The sequence below is a fragment of the Diabrotica undecimpunctata genome, chromosome 6 (assembly GCF_040954645.1).
Source record: "Diabrotica undecimpunctata isolate CICGRU chromosome 6, icDiaUnde3, whole genome shotgun sequence".
NCBI classification, from domain to species: Eukaryota; Metazoa; Arthropoda; class Insecta; order Coleoptera; family Chrysomelidae; genus Diabrotica; species Diabrotica undecimpunctata.
The window spans coordinates 30,358,790-30,380,965 of NC_092808.1; the positions used below are offsets into that span (position 1 = coordinate 30,358,790).

At 31.6% G+C, this 22,176-nt stretch overlaps 1 protein-coding gene across 2 annotated transcripts in view; it reads right to left on the bottom strand.

The window, feature by feature from the left end:
• The window catches only part of LOC140443340 (very long chain fatty acid elongase 4-like), a 217,402-nt gene that overhangs the window by 85,934 nt on the left and 109,292 nt on the right, over nt 1-22,176 (bottom strand). The window contains exon 1 of one of the 2 annotated variants that reach the window (XM_072534547.1): nt 1,610-1,984. The exons of the other annotated variant lie outside the window; for it this stretch is intronic. The gene's annotated coding sequence lies outside the window, so the exon portion shown is untranslated. Of the gene's footprint in view, nt 1-1,609; nt 1,985-22,176 lie in introns of those variants that run through there. 2 annotated transcript variants of the gene reach the window in all.

Genomic DNA, 22,176 nt, shown 5'->3' on the forward strand with positions numbered 1-22,176 from the left:
TCTACGACTAAATCTTTAGTGCTGACAATGGGGCATAAACCATGTAAAATAGTCATTAATGATGAAATACTAAAACAAGTCTCAGGATTCGAGTATCTGGGTGTAGAAATATCCAGTTACAAGAACCGTTAAAATGGTATAAGAAAACAAGCTAGTAAAGAGGTTTATATATCAGGATGTCACATAAGGAATAAAGATACATACAAATCATACGTAAGTATTACAAATAACGGAATAAGAGATCCTGCATCATGTAGGTTGTTGTATGATAGAGAACTCCTTCAAATGGGTTTCGTAGGCCACACTGCTAGCTAAAAAGATCAACGTTTGAATACCTCAATACAACATTGGACACCTAACAAAGGTAGGCGACCAAAAGGCAGACCAAGATAAGACGGTTAGATGACATAAAAAGATTAACCGGAACAAATTTGAACTATTTTGCTCAGAATAGAGAACAATGAAAGGAGTTGGGAAACACTTAATGTCTAAAAATGGACAACAGAAGGCTACGAATAAGATAAAGGAGATGGAGAATATAAAAAACGTGAAAAATGCTACACAAATGGATAACCAAAAGTAAAAGGAAAGCCAGAATAACAATATCACAATTGCAGTCAACGTCAAAAATTCGACTACAGCTTCTAAATTCGACACGAATAAGCCAAAGGTATATTATAAGAAGAGACAGAAGGCTAAGAAGAAGTTGGAAAACATAAAAAAGACGTGAGTGGACCCAGAATCATATACAAATGTATAGCCAAAAGTAAGATGGATATCCAGAACAACAAGATATGTAAAACCAAAAAAAATCAGATTATCAGAATGGCAGTCAACGTGAAAAATTCGACTACAGCTTCTAAATCCCACAAGAATAGGTCCAAGGTATATTGTAAGAAGAGGTAAAAAAGATTAATAAATACAGTAGAATCCTATTTATCTCGAAGAATTGTTAACAAACATACGATTCGGTTTACGCGTGTTTCACTGTATTACATTTAAGAAATTAATACCAAATACAAATTTAGCTCACGTGTAAATGTTGCATTCAACTAGATGGAAAAATTTCATAAAAATAAAAATCTTTTATATTGATGATCATTTTTTTGAACTAACAAAATTTCCTCTTACGTTAATTTTTCATAGTACTTAAATAAGCAGTAAAGACATAAATAAATAATATGTTTTTTTGGAAAAATTCTTGTTGGTTTCAATAATTTTTGAAACACTTTATTAAATTAAGTTCTTCTTAATTAAGACTTCTATCTTATTAGGTATTTTTTACAGATAATTATGACTAAACTTTTAAAAACTCCTTTTTGACAACATCTTTCTAACTTGAGTCAAAAGCGTCAAAGAAAGAGTTAATATTTTAATTGTTGTTTATTTAAAACAAAAAAGTTAAAAAACTAACAAAAGTAAGTTATATCTTATTTCTTAAATACTAAAAGTACTATATGAATCAATTGTTTATTTTATGTAGGTACTCGAAACAAAACAAAATTGTTACAAAGTTGACATCTTAAAAATGATTCCAAATGTTGTGGGCGAATTCATTAAACAATATTCATTAAAAAAGATAATAGAGGAATAAAATACTACTACTCACTTTTTAAAAATAATTCCAAAAAACACTTTTAAATTTAATAGTTTTCCCGTAGCAGATTCACTTTTCAAACAAGAAACCGTAGTATGAATTCTACAACTTCTGATCTTTCCATTGCATGGTTAAAGCGACACTTCACAAAACCCGCCAAAAATTTAAACACCGAAAAACAGTTAACCGAAAAATTTTAGATATTAAAAATTATTAACGGAATAACGGTGTTAATGGTGGATATCCGTACTGTATTCGGTGGTTTTTGGCAAGAGAGTGATCTAAAGAATTGGTCGGAAAGTATATTTGTAAAACGATTTGGTATATTTAGAGAAAACGTCTTATCCAAGTAGGTTGAAAACGCGTGGAGGGGTACCGGGTGTGTAGATAGTACCATTCGTGAATTATATATATACATCGGGACTTGCAATGTCAGGGACGGCCTTGAGTAAGAGTGGCGTTACGAGGTGTAAAGAAATTAAATATGTGTGAATACGATTAAACGAGTACGCTTTAACGGTACTTGTAGATTAGTTGACTGTTTTATAAGTACCTTTATAATATTAGGACCGTGGTCAATTATATTATTTTGCTGGAAAATAGGTACTCATTATGCAGGGTATTTCAAAAAGGTATGTCATAAATTAAATCACGCATTCCGGAGGCAAAAATAAATTGATTGAATCCAACTTACCTTAGTACAAAATTGTACACAAAAAAAGTTACAGCCCTTTGAAGTTAGAAAATAAAAATTGTTTTTTTGCATTATCTCCTAAACTACTTGACATTTTGTAATAAAAATGGACGCGTTACTTTCTTATTCTGAAAGCATTTTTCATAAAGAAGAAACAACAAAATCTAAGCGCACACAGAAAAATTTTAAGGGGAGTGTGCAGCCCTAAATCCCCCAAACTTTTCAGTACGTTTAAATCAAATGAATTTTGTGGCATCATTAGTGTAACACATTAATTTTAAAAATTTTTTGCCTCGTATCCCTTTTTTCAAAAAACAGTTTTTATTGAGTTACGGCCCTTTTCATTAACCTTTAAAATATTAATTGCAACTAAATAAATGGTTTAAATGAATTAACAAGTACAAAAAATGTCTATAACCTCTATAAATATGATATTACAATAAATGTTCAAAATGACCCCCATTTTCTTCAATACCCATTCGGTATCGTTTTAATAAGGATAACCGAATGCGCCGAAAAATCATATTTTTCTGAAGAAATTGATTTGCAGCTTCAATTATTCTAACCCTCAATTGTTGTTCATCCTCTATTTTTACAGAATACACTTTCTCTTTCATAAACCCCCAAAAGCAAAAGTCCATGGGGTTAAGACCTGGACTTCTGGGTGGCCAAGAAATAGGTGCGTCACGACCCCTTCCAATCCACCGACAAGGATACTGCCTGCAAAGGTATTCCCGGACTTCATTACTGTAATGCGGTCGAGCGCCATCTTGTAGAAACCACATATTTTGCCTTATTGCAATATTCACTTCTTCCAAATACTCTTGTAAATCGTTTGCCAAGAACTGCAAATAATTATTATCATTTAAATTGTTGGGAAGAATTACTGGGCCTATTAGATTGTTATCCAGAATTCCTGCCCAAACATTAACTTTAAAAGTCCTTTGGTAATGAGTCGTTTTTTTTTGGCGTGAGGATTTTCGTCGGTCCAAATGTGCTCGTTATGATGGTTTATTATTCCATTTCTACTGAAGGTAGCCTCGTCGGTAAATAAAATATTTCTAATAAAATTAATATTTCGAGTGTTTTCCATTAACAACCAATCTCAAAATCCAATCCTTTTAGGATAATCTTCAACCAATAACTCTTGAACCGTTATTAAGTGATAGCTTGTAGTATCTTATTTCTGCGTAGTGCTTTTATTTCTTTGACATTCACCTGCCATATTCCCGATAGGTTATTGAAATCATAATTTAATCTGATCCAACTTACCCAAAGTTAAATGCATATCTGTCATTTCCTTAAATGTGTCGGCCATTGTAATATAAAAATTTTTAATATTAATCTTATTCACACAATAAATGATAGCTTTAAATTATTGATTATTATTGATGGAACTGTTTGTCATTATTGTATCCGTAGAAACTAATTGTAATTTTATGGCCAACTAAGAAAAAACTAGTTTTTCGAAAAAGTGATAGGAGGCAAAAAAGTTTTAAAAATAATGTGTTAAACTAACGATGCCACAAAATTCATTTGATTTGAACGTACTCAAAAGTTTGGGAGGATTTAGGGCTGCACACTCCCCTTACAATTTTTCTGTGTGCTTAGATTTTGTTGTTTCTTTTGTATGAAAAATGCTTTCAGAACAAGAAAGTAACGTGTCCATTTTTATTACAAAATGTCAAGTAGTTTAGGAGATAATGCAAAAAACAATTTTTATTTTGTAACTTCAAAGGGCTGTAAATTTTTTTGTTTACACTTTTGTAACAAGGTAAGTTGGATTCAATCAATTTATTTTTGTGCCCGGAATGCGTGATTTAATTTATGACACACCTTTTTGAAACACTCTGTATATATATATATATATATATATATATATATATATATATATATATATAAATATATATATTAATATATATATATATATATAAATATATATATATATATAATATATATATATATATATATATATATATATATATATATATATATATATATATATATATATTGATTTATAGTATCAGCAATCGGTCACGAAATAAAACTCTATTTGTTCAGTCTCAATATTTCGTCACGATTTTGTGACTTCTTCAGGAGAAAACTGTAAATTTATTAGAATAATTAATTATTATATATGTAAACAAAGTGAATATTTTAATACTTACAACTATAAGAATAAAAATTTAAATTTTTTTAGCATATCTAAATAATCTAAATAAATGACATATTTGTTTGATTTTATTTAGGAGTTATGGTAACCGCAATATTTTATAGAGTGAATTCCCATTGTATAATTTTTAGTGAGTAGGTTAAAATAAACAATTACTATGACAGTATTATCCATATTATAAAGTGGAAAGATGGAATTAATAGTACAGAATTGAGAAAGACTCAGGAACACGATAAATTGATCTATAAAATGTAATTGATGGTATGTAGTCAGTTATTGCAATACTGATATTTAGGAATGTAATAAAATTATAGGTACAGTTACTAGAGAATTACTAAGTTTGTGTTTAAATGTTAAGATCTATCATATTATATATTGTTTAGTATGTTGCAGTAGATATTACTTAAATTATTGGTGTCGAGCCAATTTTAATTTAATTTAATTTATTATATAATATATATTTTAATATATATTATATTATAAATTTATAATATATATTTATATATAAAATTATATAAAAAATTATAATATATATTTATATTTTATAATATATATTTAATTTAATTTTTAATCGGCCAAAAGCCGATTTTTATAATTATCAACTTGTTCCAAGATTTTTACATTATTAAAGTCAAAGTTATGTCCTGTCTTGAAGTGGTGGTCCACTAAGGCACAAGAGTTTTTTCGTATGTTACAGTCACTTTTGTGTTGAGTGACACGTTGTTTAAGCCACTGTTGACTTTGAACGATATAACAACTTTGACATTGACTGCAATTTATTCTATAAATTATATTACTCAATAATGAATTTGTAGTTTTAACTTTTATTTTTGAGAATAACTAATTAATTTAATGTTCGGAGATGTTTTGACAAGTGGGACAATTTAGTCTGTTAAATTTTTTATGAAAGGTATTTTTTTTATATGAAATTGGTTGTGGATTATTTATTAAAGCTCTATTGTAAAAGTTAGTGTTATAAATAAGTTTTTTTAATATATATTTTGGGTAGCCATTGTTTAAAAACATTTCAAAAAGTTTCTTTAAATTGACATCTAGGAAACTCCGATCACAGATTACAATCTGTGATCGGTATTTTTTCTATATTTTCCAGTTCTCGCATGTTCTCGTATTATAATTGCATTTGTGTTTTTCTTTTGGTCCTCATTTGTATACATATACTAATGACTCGAAATAATTTGTTTAAAGTATGATATCCTATTTCAATGTGGTGAGAATGCACATAAGTCATTTTGCCTAGTTTTGCAGTAGAAACGATTTAAGATTCGCGGGGTACCTATAATTCCGTTTTATAGTACACAATTACGTGTTACCTACTTTATTTTGTTTTAATTGTTGTTTTTATAATATTATCCATGTAATTGCCACATACTAATATAGAACATTCTACAAATTTTTTTACCACCAATGAAATAAAAAACATATTGATTCCAAGTGTGTCCATGACTTTTATTGCACTTAAGAAAAGGGTTATGAAAATAATATTATTAAATAAAGTATTTTTTTAATAGTCTTTGTTATAAAAAAGTAAGTTTGATAAAAAAAATAACCTTAAAAATAAGAATGAAACACTTTAACCTAAACATAATAACTATTTAATCAATATCTTCGTCGATACATGGATAGTCCAGCAACGCTGTTTTGCTCGATGGAATATTTTCATGAAAAGTTATAGGATTAAGGGAAGCAAATCAAGAAGATCCTTCTTTTTTCTTAATTTATTAGCACATCCACCTTACATTTCAACGAGGAAACTAAATTTCTCAAAACATTTCGTCTAATTAAAGAAATTTCCGTAAATGGCTTCTCTGCATTTTAGGATTTTTTGAAAAATATTTTCCCATTATCCCCTTTGCTCGTCTTTTTTCCTAGACACCAATGGCCCCTTTAACGGGGGCGTTGTAAATCCTTAAGGGTCATTCTACTACTTCAAATTTTGAACATATTGATCTGACCAGCTAGTACCAGTCATAAGGAAGAAACATTTCTATATGCGATCATAGAGTGAGCTATATTTACCTCCATGTAAGTATGTCCAGGTACCATAAACTTATGATCCACTATTTGTACGTTTACGTCTGACCTTTGTAATATTGACATAATCATGGATGATATATGTGAATTTTTATTTTGCCATCCACATGTATTTGAATGTTTTGCAGTACATTCATGTCACATTAAATGTTTTAATTTTCTATTTTCATCCATTACAGTGAGGTTGAATGCCCATAGCTGCCGTTTGGAAAACGTGACTGAAGACTTGCTTAAGCTCAAAATTAGAACACTTTATTCATTTGATCTTTTGAGCTAAAAGATTGTCTTGTTTTTATTCTGATATGCCAGTTCTGCAAAAATCATATGATTTTCCTTTTCTATTGCTGCAGATTCTTTTTCTGTTCCATCGCTGCATTTCAGTAGCATATCAAACTTGTCGCATTTATGGCAAGTATCAGTTTGAATCTTTTTCAAACGACAGATTTAATTTATGAAATTCAGATCTATAATATCGATACAGGGAATACCTTACTTCTAGGGTCAAATGTGATGGTAGAAACTTTTTATTTATTTGAGCACTTGAGTAGTGGCTTTCGTAACTAGAGACACTTAAAATATACTTACTAACTTCTTCTAATTTTTCTTCAGATCACTTTTTTCGCTAAATCATCTATCACTAAAAAATATTTGTAGGTTTTGAAGTGAAATTTTTATTTGTCTGGATCGTCTGTACGAGGCCTCCGCGATTGTTTGTCATGTATAGCGAAAAGACTGGCTATATAAGCTGCTCTCTTATAAAACTCTAAACTCCAATATTCGGAAAAAATTTCTTTCAGCTGACTTTCAGTGATTGTTGTTTTGCATTTTGCTCAGCATAGTGGCAGAGGTTTAAATGGTCTTTCTGTAATTATTTTACCATTTTTGTAACATATGACTTACCGGAATTACGATTTTTTTCGTAATTCTCTAGCCTTTCTTGTGTCCAGTGGTTTTTTCAGCTGTTGACCTGGAACAGGTTTGATTGGATCTGGAACAATAAAATATGTTGTTACTGAAGTAATTTTATATTATTATCACCATGCTTCTGAAAATATTATTTCGTCTGTACTGTTTGAGTTTTTGTGTTGCCCCGTTGCCCGATAACCAATTTGTTGGTTGAACAAACGTTGATGATGAAGTTAATTCCTGAATAATGATTGGTTCATCCTGACCGCTTTGAAAATATTCCGATATATCTTTGCCCTGTAACCAAAATTACATTTAGCATACAACCCGAGTTCTGCAAGTTAGGTTATGCAACAATTGAAATTAAAAAAATCTAAGATTTATTTACCAGTACTATTACTACAACAGGGACCATTATAGCCAGGCTTGGGTACAAAGTGCCTCTCATATGAATCTAGGGTATATTCTACATTTTCCTTCAAATGCATCCCAAACTACTATTGGTCTCTAGCCTCATGTTATCACTACCATCATCTAAAATAACATCAGAATTCTAACCAATCTATCTTTCTAAGTGTAATAAACTGAAAAACTTATCTTTCTTCTCAGAAATAACCAGGCCACAAGAATCGCTCTTACTAGAAACATTCAATTCTTTTTCTTCTCTATTTTTCAAAGCATCTTTAATTTTTTCCCATCTACTTAAAAAATCCACTCACATTTTTTCAATTTAAATAAACACAAATATATAAATAAACAGACACCAAACAAAAAACTTTTGGACAAGTGTTAGTCGCGATATCAAACCAAACTGAACTTCTTTAGGTTAAATTCTTTTCTGCATGTTGTCATACGCGACTAGTAACATATAAGTCACAGACAAGAGACAAGTTCCAACTGGCTCTCTGCACATAAGTCGACTTAAGTGTTTATTCACAAACTCAAATCGGTATTTTCTTAGTGTGGTTATTATGCACATTTCCCAGTAACAGATGTAAAAATGCATAGTAGACTAAACTGCTTAGAGCCAATTATACTATTACAAATCACCTACACATTAAAAAAAAAAATCGGAAAATTTGACTTATGTGCTTACTCACCTCAGTGACAGATATAATATTGTTGATTTATTTCTTTTAATAATAAAATATAAATAAATCATTTCTTTACAGATTTGATTATAGCAATCGTAACTGAGAAGGAAAGTGTATATGAGTTTTTCTCTACCATTTGATATACAAAACTTACCATTCTCTATACAAAAGCAAATTTTTATTAAATTTTAAGAATGTAAGTTAACCAAATAAAGGACAGCAAACATATAACTTTAAAAAACTCACACATTTTCTTCTTGGTTTTTAGTTATGGACAATTTTAATACAGACCTGTAACGGGCGAGCTGGTGTAGTCAGGGTAATATTTTTATGGACAAAAACAATTATTTGTGTTAAGTTTAATATGACAGTATTTTTAAGACTCTAATTTTATGAGTTACAAAAAAATCAGTTTTAACATTGTACTTCAGGAAAATACTTTAAATTAACTTCTCTAATTTCTCCAAATCTAACTAATTTCTCAAAAACCGGTATAGATATAGGAAAATAATAAAATAATCTTCCTTCTAGACTTAAATCTAGATTTGGATTTTTTTGCAATATTTGGTCAAAATTCACATCAAAAATCTGTTGTGGAGCTAAGTGGGCAACCGCTATTTGTTTAGTGCTACCACTGCGTCTGCTAGTGAACCCACGGCTCAGCCGTTAGTGAAAACAGTCCCCCTGTAAGCTTTTTTTTTCTATTTTCAATAGTTTTAATAACGAAAATTTGTTTAAAATAATTGATTATCTAGTATATAGCCACAGTTGTTTCTTTAGTATGATATGTTTAAATAATTTCATTTTAATAAGTGTTCCTGTAAAAATAAATCAACTCCCTGTGCTATACAACGGTAAGGAACTGTTGGCCAGAGAACTGTTAGTTTGACATAAATACTGAATAAAACAAAATTACTCAACTAAGTTAAATTAAAGAAACAGATCTGGCTACATACTAGATACTCAATTATTTTGAACAAATTGTCGTTAATAAAACTTTTAAAATGGTCAAACAAAAGCTTACCAGCGGACTGTTTTCACTAAAGGCTGAGACGCAGAGTTGACCAGCAGATGAAATACTATCATTAACCAGGACTCGCACTGAATCGACAAAGCTCGACTCGACACCGTTCTTCCCGGTTCGGCACAGTATTTTTCACGACATTGGATATGAAGAAGAGGCAGCATTGAATGGTCTTCTGAGTCACCAGATTTGCCTCCACTTTATTTCTTTTTGTAGGGACACTTATAAAGTAAAATAGATAGAATGGCACCCCATATTTAAAATATTTAAGTCAACGAGTTGTCCAAGAATCCGATGAATCACTCCGCAAATCCTTCGGAATGTGAGAGAACGTTTCGAACAAAACCTTTATCAATCAAAACCAGTTTCAATATTTATACAACCAAAAAATAAGTAATAAGCTAAAAATAATAAATTTAAATTAAATATTTTTAAATAAATTAAATAAATTATTAGACTGTATTTAAAAATTTAAAGATTAATGTATACCGAGAGGACTGGACGACTGGAGAGGGCAGAATACCGAACGAACGCCTTAAGTACGAAGGACCAGATCTAACCAAGCAACTGCTAAAACTAATTCAAAAAATAATGGAACAAAACAGAATTCCTTAAGAATGAAGATCAAGCATCCTAATACCTCTCTTCAAAAAACACACAACACTCAAATTAACAACCAAAGTGATAACAAATAAATTGAATGAAATTATAACACTAGCAGAAGAATAACAAGGTTTTAGGTCGGGAAGATCATGCACCGATGCTATATTTATAATGAGGCAAGTGCAAGAGAAGTCATTAGAATACAACAAACCGGCATATATACGTGGACCTTAAAAAGGCATTTGACCGGGTCAAATTAAGAGACGTTATCCACCTACTGAATGCAAGAGACATACCTCTAGAAATAATCAAAACGATCGAAAATATCTACCAAAACAACACAATAAAAGTAAAAGTAGCAGAAGAACTAACCGACCTTATTGAAGCTGGCAATGGGATAAGACAGGGAGATTCCCTGAGTCCTCTATTGTTCAACCTGATTATGGATGAAATAATAAAAAAAGTAAGAACTAAAAAAGGATACCAAATGGGAGAAAAACAACTTAAAATAATCTGTTAGGCAGACGACGCAATACTACTCTCTCAAAGTAAAGATGATTTACAACGTATGCTGCACCGATTTAATATAACCGCCAGAAAATTTAACATGTTAATTTCCCCAACAAAGACAAAATGCATGGTTATAACAGCAAATTTACCAAGATGTAAATTGGAGCTGAAAGGTCAGATCTTAGAACAAGTGATTGAGTTTAAATATCTAGGCATCACATTATCTAGCTACGGAAAGCTCGAAACCGAAGTAGAAGATCAAGAGAATAGAGCAAACAGAGCAGCAGGCTGCCTAAACGAAACAATATGGAGAAATAAAAATATCGGAAAAGAAACGAAAGGCAGAAGTTACAAAACAGTCATCAGACCAATATTGACATACGCGGCAGAAACAAGACCTGACACAGAGAGAACAAAAAGAATGTTAGAAACAGCAGAGATGAAAACACTTAGAAAAATTGATGGTAAGACACTATGGGACAGAGCTAGAAGTACAGATATACGACATAGATGCAAGGTGGAGAACATCAAAAACTGGGTAAGAAATAGAAGAGTAGAATGGAACGATCATCTAAGCCGAATGACAACAAATAGAGTAATAAAGACGGCAAGAGACGGTTCCCCAATAGGAAGACGATCAGTAGGAAGACCACGCAAACGATGGAATGACAACTTACTGGAGGCACATTGAAAAACAGACAGAGTCATGTCTATATAAAAAGAAGAAGAAGATTAATGTATAGCGAATTGTAAGGCATTAAACAAGATATCTTGTTCGACACCCACTGCTATTAAAAAATATTCTAGTGATTCTCACGCTGGATTAGAGGTCCAAGTAAAATAGTCGAAAATATCGGAAAAATGTGTTACTCTATAATCAAAAATAAATGTAGTTAAATGTGTCGATAGCAATTAAAGTAAATTGTATACTCACGCTTAATCAAGCCATTAAGAGCGATGCTGGGAATATTTATATTCCACTATGCATCAACAATTTACCCATATAAATTACCATCTTTCTTGTACTCATTGTGTCGAGTAAGGACGATAAATATACGAAAATGGTTGCGTTTCGATTTAATTTGAGTTTCTTACCACTCCCTGACACGTGTTTCTGGGTCTTCCCGTCATCAGAGAGAGCTTGTAAGAAAACTCAAACTAAACCAAAACGCACCGACTACTCTGGCAATTATAAAAAAAATAAATGTGTCGCTGAGTTTTTCAAAAATATTGTCACAGTTCCTGAGAACGCCTCTGTTTTGTTTTAATCCGGCCACCCTGTATATGTTTTCATTTGGTTTAAATGGCTAATTTAATTTTTTTTCAATTTTGAGTATTATCTAAGTAGATTATAATTTGTTTTTGGATTTGTAAGTGTTGAATATTTATTCTTATTATCCTCATATTCCATTAAATCCATAAATTCATCGAATGGTTGTAGGCTAATATATTGGTTACCCAGTGGGACATTTGCGACTTTTATAAGTAGTTTATTAGTACCATATTCTACACCTAATATTAAATTTTTTAATTCGTGCCTAATTTAAGTTCATATGTAAGAACAATAAGTACGAAACATCTAAACAAAAGCATCTTGGTAGTCAGATGAAGTTGTAACTCAAGTATATTGATTTTTTATAAATACTAATCAAACTATTTACTTTATTTACTTAGAATAATTCTAATGATCGTTTTACCTTGTACCAAGTATCATAGTCAAGAGTAAAGTATATTCTTGAACTGAGTAAGTGTCATTGATTATTCCTTTCACGGGCTGTTGACTGAAAAAAATTTGGCAGGCCTCGTGGCATGGTTTTGTATAATTGTATTTTTTGCCAATAAACCCTTAAATCTAAATCGGTTTTCTTTTAAAATTATTTTCTTCCTCATCATTGATATTTTTGTAGCTGGTTTCCTACTTACTGTACTCAGATATGTGTACCATCATTTATTATCACTAAAAGTTATATTATAATTTTTAACTACTGCTGTTTATTATTTTTGTTTACAAATACTCCAGTAAATGACCGTTTTAGAGTTTGTTTCCACGCCACGACGGATTTGCTTGAAAATTTAAATTTAGGTTCCTCTGCTTTACTTTTGGACTTGAGTCCAGGGTTACTTTTATTTGGGGATGAAAGCCACCAATTCTTAAGAGGTAAAAAGCATACGTTTAAGCAATACTTATTTTATAGAGTTTAGTCACTAAGTCAATACATTTTAAGTTATTTGCGAGTAAAAATGTCGATTTTTTAAAATAAAAACCACGTTTATGACAATTTTTCGAAAATAACTCAAAAAGTATTAAAATTAAGTTCATAAAAAAAACACAAAAATGGTGTAAATCCGTAAAATAGTTTCGAAACACAATTCAGATAACTGCTTTAATCTGAGCCTTCTATAAATTGCAAGGCATAGCCAGACGTTGATAAAGATGTTAATAGAGACATGGGGAATCTAAAATTTGCATTCCACGACATGTCTCCTCAACTAAGTAGAAATCGTTAGCGAATTGGTTTCTTGTACTCATACAGAGTAGATCCGAATAAAATGAAAAAGACAGTAAAGATTCCATTTCACGTACAAATCGTCTATGTATCTGTTTATACGTATTTCGCTTTAATAAAGCTCATCAGAACAGTTTTTTCGAAACTATTTTACGGATTTAATATCAGATGTCGCTATTGCGTCCGTTTCGAAGCCATTTTATCGTTGCTTCCCAAAGACAGAAAAGATCTATTTTTCACGTTGAGAACGCCTATGAATAACTGTTCTGATGAGCTTTATTAAAGCGAAATACGTATAAACAGATACATAGACGATTTGTACGTGAAATGGAATCTTTACTGTCTTTTTCATTTTATTCGGATCTACTCTGTATGAGTACAAGAGACCAATTCGCTAACGATTTCTACTTAGTTGAGGAGACATGTCGTGGAATGCAAATTTTAGATTCCCCATGTCTCTATTAACATCTTTATCAACGTCTGGCTATGCCTTGCAATTTATAGAAGGCTCAGATTAAAGCAGTTATCTGAATTGTGTTTCGAAACTATTTTACGGATTTAATATCAGATGTCGCTATTGCGTCCGTTTCGAAGCCATTTTATCGTTGCTTCCCAAAGACAGAAAAGATCTATTTTTCACGTTGAGAACGCCTATGAATAACTATTCTGATGAGCTTTATTAAAGCGAAATACGTATAAACAGATACATAGACGATTTGTACGTGAAATGGAATCTTTACTGTCTTTTTCATTTTATTCGGATCTACTCTGTATGAGTACAAGAAACCAATTCGCTAACGATTTCTGCTTAGTTGAGGAGACATGTCGTGGAATGCAAATTTTAGATTCCCCATGTCTCTATTAACATCTTTATCAACGTCTGGCTATGCCTTGCAATTTATGAAAGCTCAGATTAAAGCAGTTATCTGAATTGTGTTTCGAAACTATTTTACGGATTTAATATCAGATGTCGCTATTGCGTCCGTTTCGAAGCCATTTTATCGTTGCTTCCCAAAGACAGAAAAAATCTGTTTTTCACGTTGAGAACGCCTATGAATAACTGTTCTGATGAGCTTTATTAAAGCGAAATACGTATAAACAGATACATAGACGATTTGTACGTGAAATGGAATGTTTATTGTCTTTTTTAAAAATGGTGTACTTATAAAGTCTGTAGACCCAGTAAAAGCAGAGTTGTAGCTCATGAAAACTAGGTTCTTATTTGTCAAATTCCAAATTAAATATTTTAATGTGAATAATTAAGATTAAGCACATTTGGGAGAAAACTTTCAAAACTTTTTGAAAGTTTAGAAAAGTTTTAGTTTTGTTTTTTTTTAAGTTTCGGGCATCAAAACTAAGTGAGTTATGCCCAAAATAAAGTTGGTTCCTTTTTTTTGGTAAAAATATGGTGAAAACCACACACTAATTAGCAACCCAAATTACATTAATCGTTTCCAATTTACAATTTACTTTATTTCTGTTAAGTTTATATGATGTGTAAGATTGACAGGTACAAAATTAAATTAACAAAAATGCCTTTTTTCAAAATAACAAAAGGTATCAGTGATAAGAAAAATCTTAAGGATTAAAAAAATATAGGTTTTGTTTTTCTAAACATTTTGTTTTTTTTTTGTTTTTCTGTAAGACAACAGGAACCTACAAAATGGGTTTTTTAAGTACTTCGTGGCTTAAAAGCCACCAAGTTATGAGTAAAATATAAATCAAATCACATATTTTAGGAGATATCAGAACGCGTATACTGAGGCGCATACATTCTTTTACCCATCCTTACAAAATAATAATGGTTGTTTTTATGTTGAAATAAAATAAATTCATAACATTTTGCTTAAAAAATTATTGTATTAATAGTTTTAATTAAAAAAAAGTACTACACCTATTTTAATTCCTTCGCAAGGGGTAGTTCTACGTCATTTAATCCAACAGTTAGATGGAAGCACCAGTGGACCACTTGGTTTTTTAGGGCCAATAGGGAAACTTCTGTAACGCTGTGAAGAGAAGGCTGTCGTCGATTTCGTCGCAATAGAAAACAACCCACCAATATTGTTAGAAACAATAGACCTTAGTACCGATCAGAAGTACTTGTACCAAATCAGTCAAGCAGTTGCTGAGGGAAAATGTCCTAATAATTTGAGCCCTAAAAAACCTGGGAAAGTATCACACGCAAGGTGGCTGACAGTTGCTAATCGGTTGCTTCGATTGGATATTGGTACTGAATGTCCCAGCCCTCAATTAATTATGTTAGTATGTTTCATCCAAAAGGTATATGCACTAGTTTGGTTTTATATAAAACAATATCCTAGCTGTTCTGATGGTTCATAACATTTATGGCGAATGATCCATTATTCACGATTTCTACCAGTTGAACAAAGAAAAATTGTGGATGCCGTTATCGAAAGAAATGCTTATTTTGCCCATCCCGAAAATTTATTACTCGGTATGACGAAAGATTAACGAAAACATATACGGGAGTTAGGACTACGCAAAGTGCTGAAAGCTAGACAAAGTCAGAAAGAAAAACAGATCCGGAGATTGAAAATACCAACATTAAATTTTAGTGTTGCAGATTATATTGACTTCCCACTAATTAGCACCCCAAATTACATTAATCGTTACCGATTTACAATTTACTTTATTTATGTGTTGTTTATATGATGTGTAAGATTGACAGGTACAAAATTAAATTAACCCTAGAATACTAACCATCGTAATTTTTACGACGCCAATGTCATTGTTGTAGGATATTGTGGAAGGGGTACACCAGTATCTCTCGCCCGCTCATCTATTCTTACATTAGTGTATATCGAAACGTTTTATAAGTACAGTGACGCCTACACTATTAGTGAAGTACCTGCAAATGAGCACAGCTTCGTAAATATTACGAAGGTAAGTGGTAACGTTATAATTGCTAAAAACAACGATATTGTCAGTTTTTATTTTTTTTATTGTCAGTTTTTATTTTTTTATTATCAGTTATTTTTTTATTATCAGTTTTTATTTTTTTTTAGTGTGAAATATGAATATGAAACAGAGAGACATGCACAGGCCCCTCACGCAGCGGGAGTTGGAAGCTGAGTTGCAATTGTGCCTGGAAGAAATTTGGCCAGATGAATCAGATAACAATTCTGATAAATCGGAAAGTGGATCTGAAACAGAAGATGTCGTTTTAGAAGCATTCAGTCCATCTGAATCAGAGTTCGAACCATCAAGCGAAAACGACTCAGATTCCGACCATGACTTGCCATCCACTAGTAAGAAAAGAAAAAGAAGTTCTAAAAAGAGTAATGAGTTGGAAAAACAGTTTACTTCAGTGTTTCCAAGAAAAGAAAGTAATGGCTCTAAAATCGACAAGGAAAATAAATGTCCTGCTCAGCAAACTCTACCAAAAGAAGAAAAATCTCCAGAAATTGCAGCTAAAGAGAAGCAAATTCGGTTGCCGTCGAATCTAAAAGGTAAAAATGGACACAGATGGTCCTCTCAACCAAAGGCCGCAACTAAAACTCCAAAACGTAATTTCGTACATTTTGTTCAAGGCCCCACTAATAAAACCAAGGAAGCACAAACTCCCTTAGATGCTTTTCATTGTTTTATGAGTCCAAATTCACTGGAAAAAATTCTAGAATATACAAATGCCGAAATTTCTGTTAGGGCACAAAAATATAAAGTCGAAAAACTTACAAACTCGAAAGTGAATATTGACGAATTGCATGCACTCCTAGGACTACTTATTTTTGCTGCTGCCCAAAAAGACAATCATTTAGCGACAAGACAAATGTTTGATGACAAAATTTCTGGTGCGATATATAAAGCAACTATGGGCCGGGAAAGATTTGAATTTCTTGTAGAATGTTTACGTTTTGATGATAAAATATCTAGACCACACAGAAAGGAAACAGACCTATTAGCAGCCATTCGTAAAATATGGGATGATCTTATACAGAACTGCAAAACGTCCTATAAGCCCGGATCATACCTAACAATCGATGAGCAGCTACTGGCTTTTAGGGGAAGATGTCCTTTCCTGATGTATATCCCAAACAAGCCAGCCAAATATGGACTGGAAATAGTAATGCTGTGTGACGTAGGTACCAAATATATGTTCGATGCAGAATTGTATTTAGGAAAGGGAACTAAAACCAATGGACAGCCTCTAGGAGAATATTATGTAAAACAATTAACTCAGGGTGTATACGGAAGTAAACGAAACATAACCATGGATAATTGGTTTACGTCAGTACCACTAGCAACGGAGCTCTTAAAACCTCCTTACGATTTAACTATTGTTGGTACCCTACGGCAAAATAAAAGAGAAATACCTCCCGAGATGATAAATCTCAAAAATCGTGAAATTGGTCATTCCTTATTTTGCTTTGATGGTGAAAAAACAATGGTATCCTATAAGACAAAAGTAAATAAGTCTGTGCTTCTTCTGTCGACAATCCACAATGGTCCAGTAGAATTTGATCGAACAGGAAAGCCAGATATCATTAAATTTTATAATCCAACCAAGTACGGAGTAGACACATTTGACCAAATGTGCGGAAACATGAATATTTCCAGAAAAACACGAAGATGGCCTCTTTGCCTGTTCTATGGCATGTTAAATATAGCTTGCATAAACTCTTGGATAATTTATAATCATAACCAACAACGACAGCAGAAAAAAACCATCACCAGAAAAAAATGTATGGCCATTTTGTCTGAACAACTGACTAAACCTTGGCTACAGCATCGTGTAAATTGGCCAACTTTGAACGGCTCGGTAAAGTTACTTATTGAAAATATTTTAAATCTGGAGCCGCAGCAAGAACGAATATGCCCTACTGTGTCAAAACGTGCCATGTGTCAATTTTGTCCGTCTAAAAAACGTCGAATGACAACTCATCATTGCGAACACTGCCGACGTCCATTTTGTGGTGAACATCGCGCCCTTTGTTGTCAGCAGTGTAGTTCTAAAATTTAGAATTTATATTTTTTTGTGATTTTCAGGTTTTAGAAACATCTCTTTGTTCAAAATAATTTGTAAAATTACGTTAAATAAAATACTTTTTCAGTGACCACATTTTTTTTCTCAGCGTAGTAAATTTTACGATGGTTAGTATAAATGAAGGTAAAAATAAGGTTAGTATTCTAGGGTTAAATAAAATGCCTTTTTTCAAAATAACAAAAAGTATCAGTGACAAGAAAAATCTTAAGGATTTAAAAAATATAGATTTTGCGCTTCTAAACATTTTGGATTTTTTTGTTTTTCTGTAAGACAACAGAAACCTACAAAATGGGTTTTTTAAGTACTTCGTGGCTTAAAAGCTACCCAGTTACAAAATAATAAGCATTGTTTTTAAGTTGAAATAAAATAAATTCATAACATTTTGATTTAAAAAATTATTGTCCTAGTTTCAATGAAAAAAAAATACTATAATTGTTTAAATTTCTTTACAAGGGATAGTTTGATAGGGGTAGAAATTATGTGGTAATAAATTAAAATAGTAAAAAAATCTAAATTTAATGTCACTGTATAATTAAATAATTCCAATTTGCTTCATTTTATAATCATACAATTTTTGAAGTTATACTTCTATACGCGCGCTCCACGTTGGAAATTTGCACGGGAGTGAATCGGTGAAATCACTACATATGTAAGATAATGAGTAAGACAGAGACAGAAGATTTTCTCTCTCTTTCTCTCTCGAGAATAAAAATGTTCCTTTTGTATATATATTTAATATTATACAGATTGAACCAATTTAAAACGGAACATACAATTTAATATATATCTGTTTGAACTGCATTTGAAATAGTGGACCAATATAAAACTTGGACAAAAATAAATCCATACCCGGTGATAGACATTGTATAAAATATCGTTCAACTATCAGTCTCCTTTAAAGGAAAGAGCAGCTTGCCTAATAGTCGGAGAGATAGAGCCGAAATTTTGAACTGATCAGTAATATGACATTTCTCTATTGGAATATATTCATTGTAACTGGGTTAAGACTTTGCCTTACAGGCGGACGCCCCTCGTGGTACAGGGGGTGGCTATACAGGGATGAAGTTGTAATTTTTTTCGGAAAAATTAACGATCGATAATATGGCTAAAAATTTGCCCAGAGTAAGATCTTGGTATAACTAGACGAAATCCCAAAGGGCTGACGCGAGAGTGGATACATAAGGGGTGGCGGACAGGGGTGAAGTTGCAATTTTTTGGGGAAAAATTAACAATAAGTAATATGTCCGCCATTTTCATGGCTCATTAGTTAGCCCCTAAAAACTATAAATCCAAAAGTGCGGACAGCTGGGTTGGTACAGAGAGCCATAAAACGGGGTCAAATGTACCACTTGCCTGCGCATTTTAGGTCTCGCCAACAATTTTCAAACTGATTTTATTATGATATTTTTATACCGATTGATTTGAAAATTTGTATGCTTACTTCTGTTACTATACTGAAGAGCGCCAAGTAGAATGAAAATTTTCGTAATTTTTTGAGGTAAAATCTAATTTGTAGAATTCTTTCGATTTTCTGTCAGTTATACCATGATTTTTTTTCAAAAATTTTCAAACGATTTTTCCGATAAGAAAAAAAAAATTAGAAAAACTTTAAAAATTTCGTCATTTTTCTCACTCTCATTGATGTAATTACATTCATCATCTTCGACACTTTCACTTTCAATAATATCACATTCATTATCTGCTTCATTTTCAATCACTACTTCATGAACTGATTCTGGCATCTGAGGTCCACTAAACCATTTGAATTTATATGTTTCATCTTCAAACTCCCAACCATGTTCTTCAACAATCAATTCTGTTGGTACTTTTTTATGAGCATTTGTCCAAATATTTGAAATATAATGAGCTCGCAGTAGATGTTGTGTAATTCATCTTGACATGGTGGTAAGCTTGAAGCATCGAAATTTTTTAGTTTTTTTTTTTAAGGTTCGTTCACATCATGCAACTTATACTGCCGGTTAAATAGTGAAAATCTGACATCGTTTACTTTTATTTTTGGAATTGTTCTCGTCAGTCCTGTTCCATATAAGTGACATACGAAAGTTTCTAAGGTTTCAAAAAATTCATTACAATCGAAGTCAGTTTCACCAAGTTGAATAAAAGCATCTTGATACTTATTACATTTAGCGCATGCGTCTAGAATTACTGATCTAAATGAACGCGCATCATTATTATTTTAATATTTTAAAATAATAATGATGCAAAATTAATGTCCAAACAGAATTTGTAAAATTATAATTAACTAATGAAAAAAAATTCAATCAATTTGAAATTTAAAAAAAAAATATTGAAAATATCTACAAAGTAAATTTCAAATCTTAAAAAATTGATAATTCCACTATTAAATTGATTTTTATTAATAATTATTTGTAAAATGTTAAAGGAATTCTACAAATTGAATTTTATCTATTGATAAATAGAAATAATATATTTTGTATTTGATTATTAATGTAATAATAAATCAAATTTTTCTTATATCTGAACAATCATTATTTATGCAATATAAATTTAAAAACCTTTTTATTGTAATAAAAAATAAGTAAAATTACTATTTGTTATACCAAAAATATTTAATAATTAACATTATAAAATTACTTTAATTTAATAAAATATCGAATATCAAACATTTATTTAATTAAAAATTAATTCGTAAAATATTTATATTTAAGAAAAAAAATGTAATTTGTAAAGTAAATATGACTTTAGTTTGGAAAAAAAAACATTATCATAATATCATTTTAATACTACAAAATATTCTATAAAAGATTCAGACGAGTTTTATCAAATGTTTTAGAAAAGTTTTTCTAAATTTTTTTTTCTTATCGGAAAAATCGTTTGAAAATTTTTGGAAAAAAATCATGGTATAACTTACAGAAAATCGAAAGGATTCTACAAATTAGATTTTACCTCAAAAAATTACGAAAATTTTCATTTACGGAAATTTTTTTGGAAAATTTTGAGGAAAACTTTATGGATTTGCTTGATATGCACTTCGCTTGTGCCGCTGGTTAATAATCAAACTCCGTGCGAAAACAAAACTGACTTTATTTTGAATTACACAATACAATATATAAACGCTTATTAAGTATTATGTCCGCTCGCTCTGAATGTTGTTACACCGATCCCGTCTCGTATTTGAGTGCTGTCTTCTTTGGGGTGCCTTAAGGGACTCGCCTTATCTTCACATATGGCACAATATATATCCCTACGCCACTATGTTGCCGGATTGTAAAAATGCATACAATAAACTTGAATTAGATAGAGGCGTGAACATGGCCCCCGCCTTGGCAAACACTGCCAACAAAATCGTCTGCTAACGCTAAATGTTCAAATGTTTAAACTACACTTAGTCCGAAACGGGTAGCGGACACACCTTGGAAAAAGAACGAGTTATGATACCATTGTCTGTCTTTATCCTAAAAACTCTGGCTACACCATCACTGCCGCGTAAAAGTTCGATCACGCGACCTAACTTCCACCTTAATGGAGGTAAATTGTCCTCTTTTATGAGCACTAACGTGTTTTCCGCAACTTCACCGTTAGTAGTAGTCCATTTCGTGCGTTTTTGTAGTTCGGAGATGTATTCTTTGTTCCATCGTTCCCATATATGCTGAGAAAGCTGCTGAATATGCTGGAATTTTGAGAGCCGATTAACTGGAACATGACGCAAATCTGGATCTGGATTGGTAATAAGTGGTCTTCCGATGAGAAAATGTGCAGGAGTTAATGGGGAGAGATCATTTGGATCACAGGATAAAGGATGAATGGGTCGGGAATTTATTATAGCTTCAATCTGCACAAGCAACGAATAAAATTCCTCGAACGTTAAGTGCGCGTTTCCCAAAACCCTATGCAAATGATGCTTAACTGTTTTTACTCCGCTTTCCCACAGTCCGCCAAAATGTGGAGAATAGGGAGGTATGAAGGACCACGAAATATTATTCTTTAGCAAGGATTCTCTTATCGCGGGAGTGTGCTGCTCTAAAAATT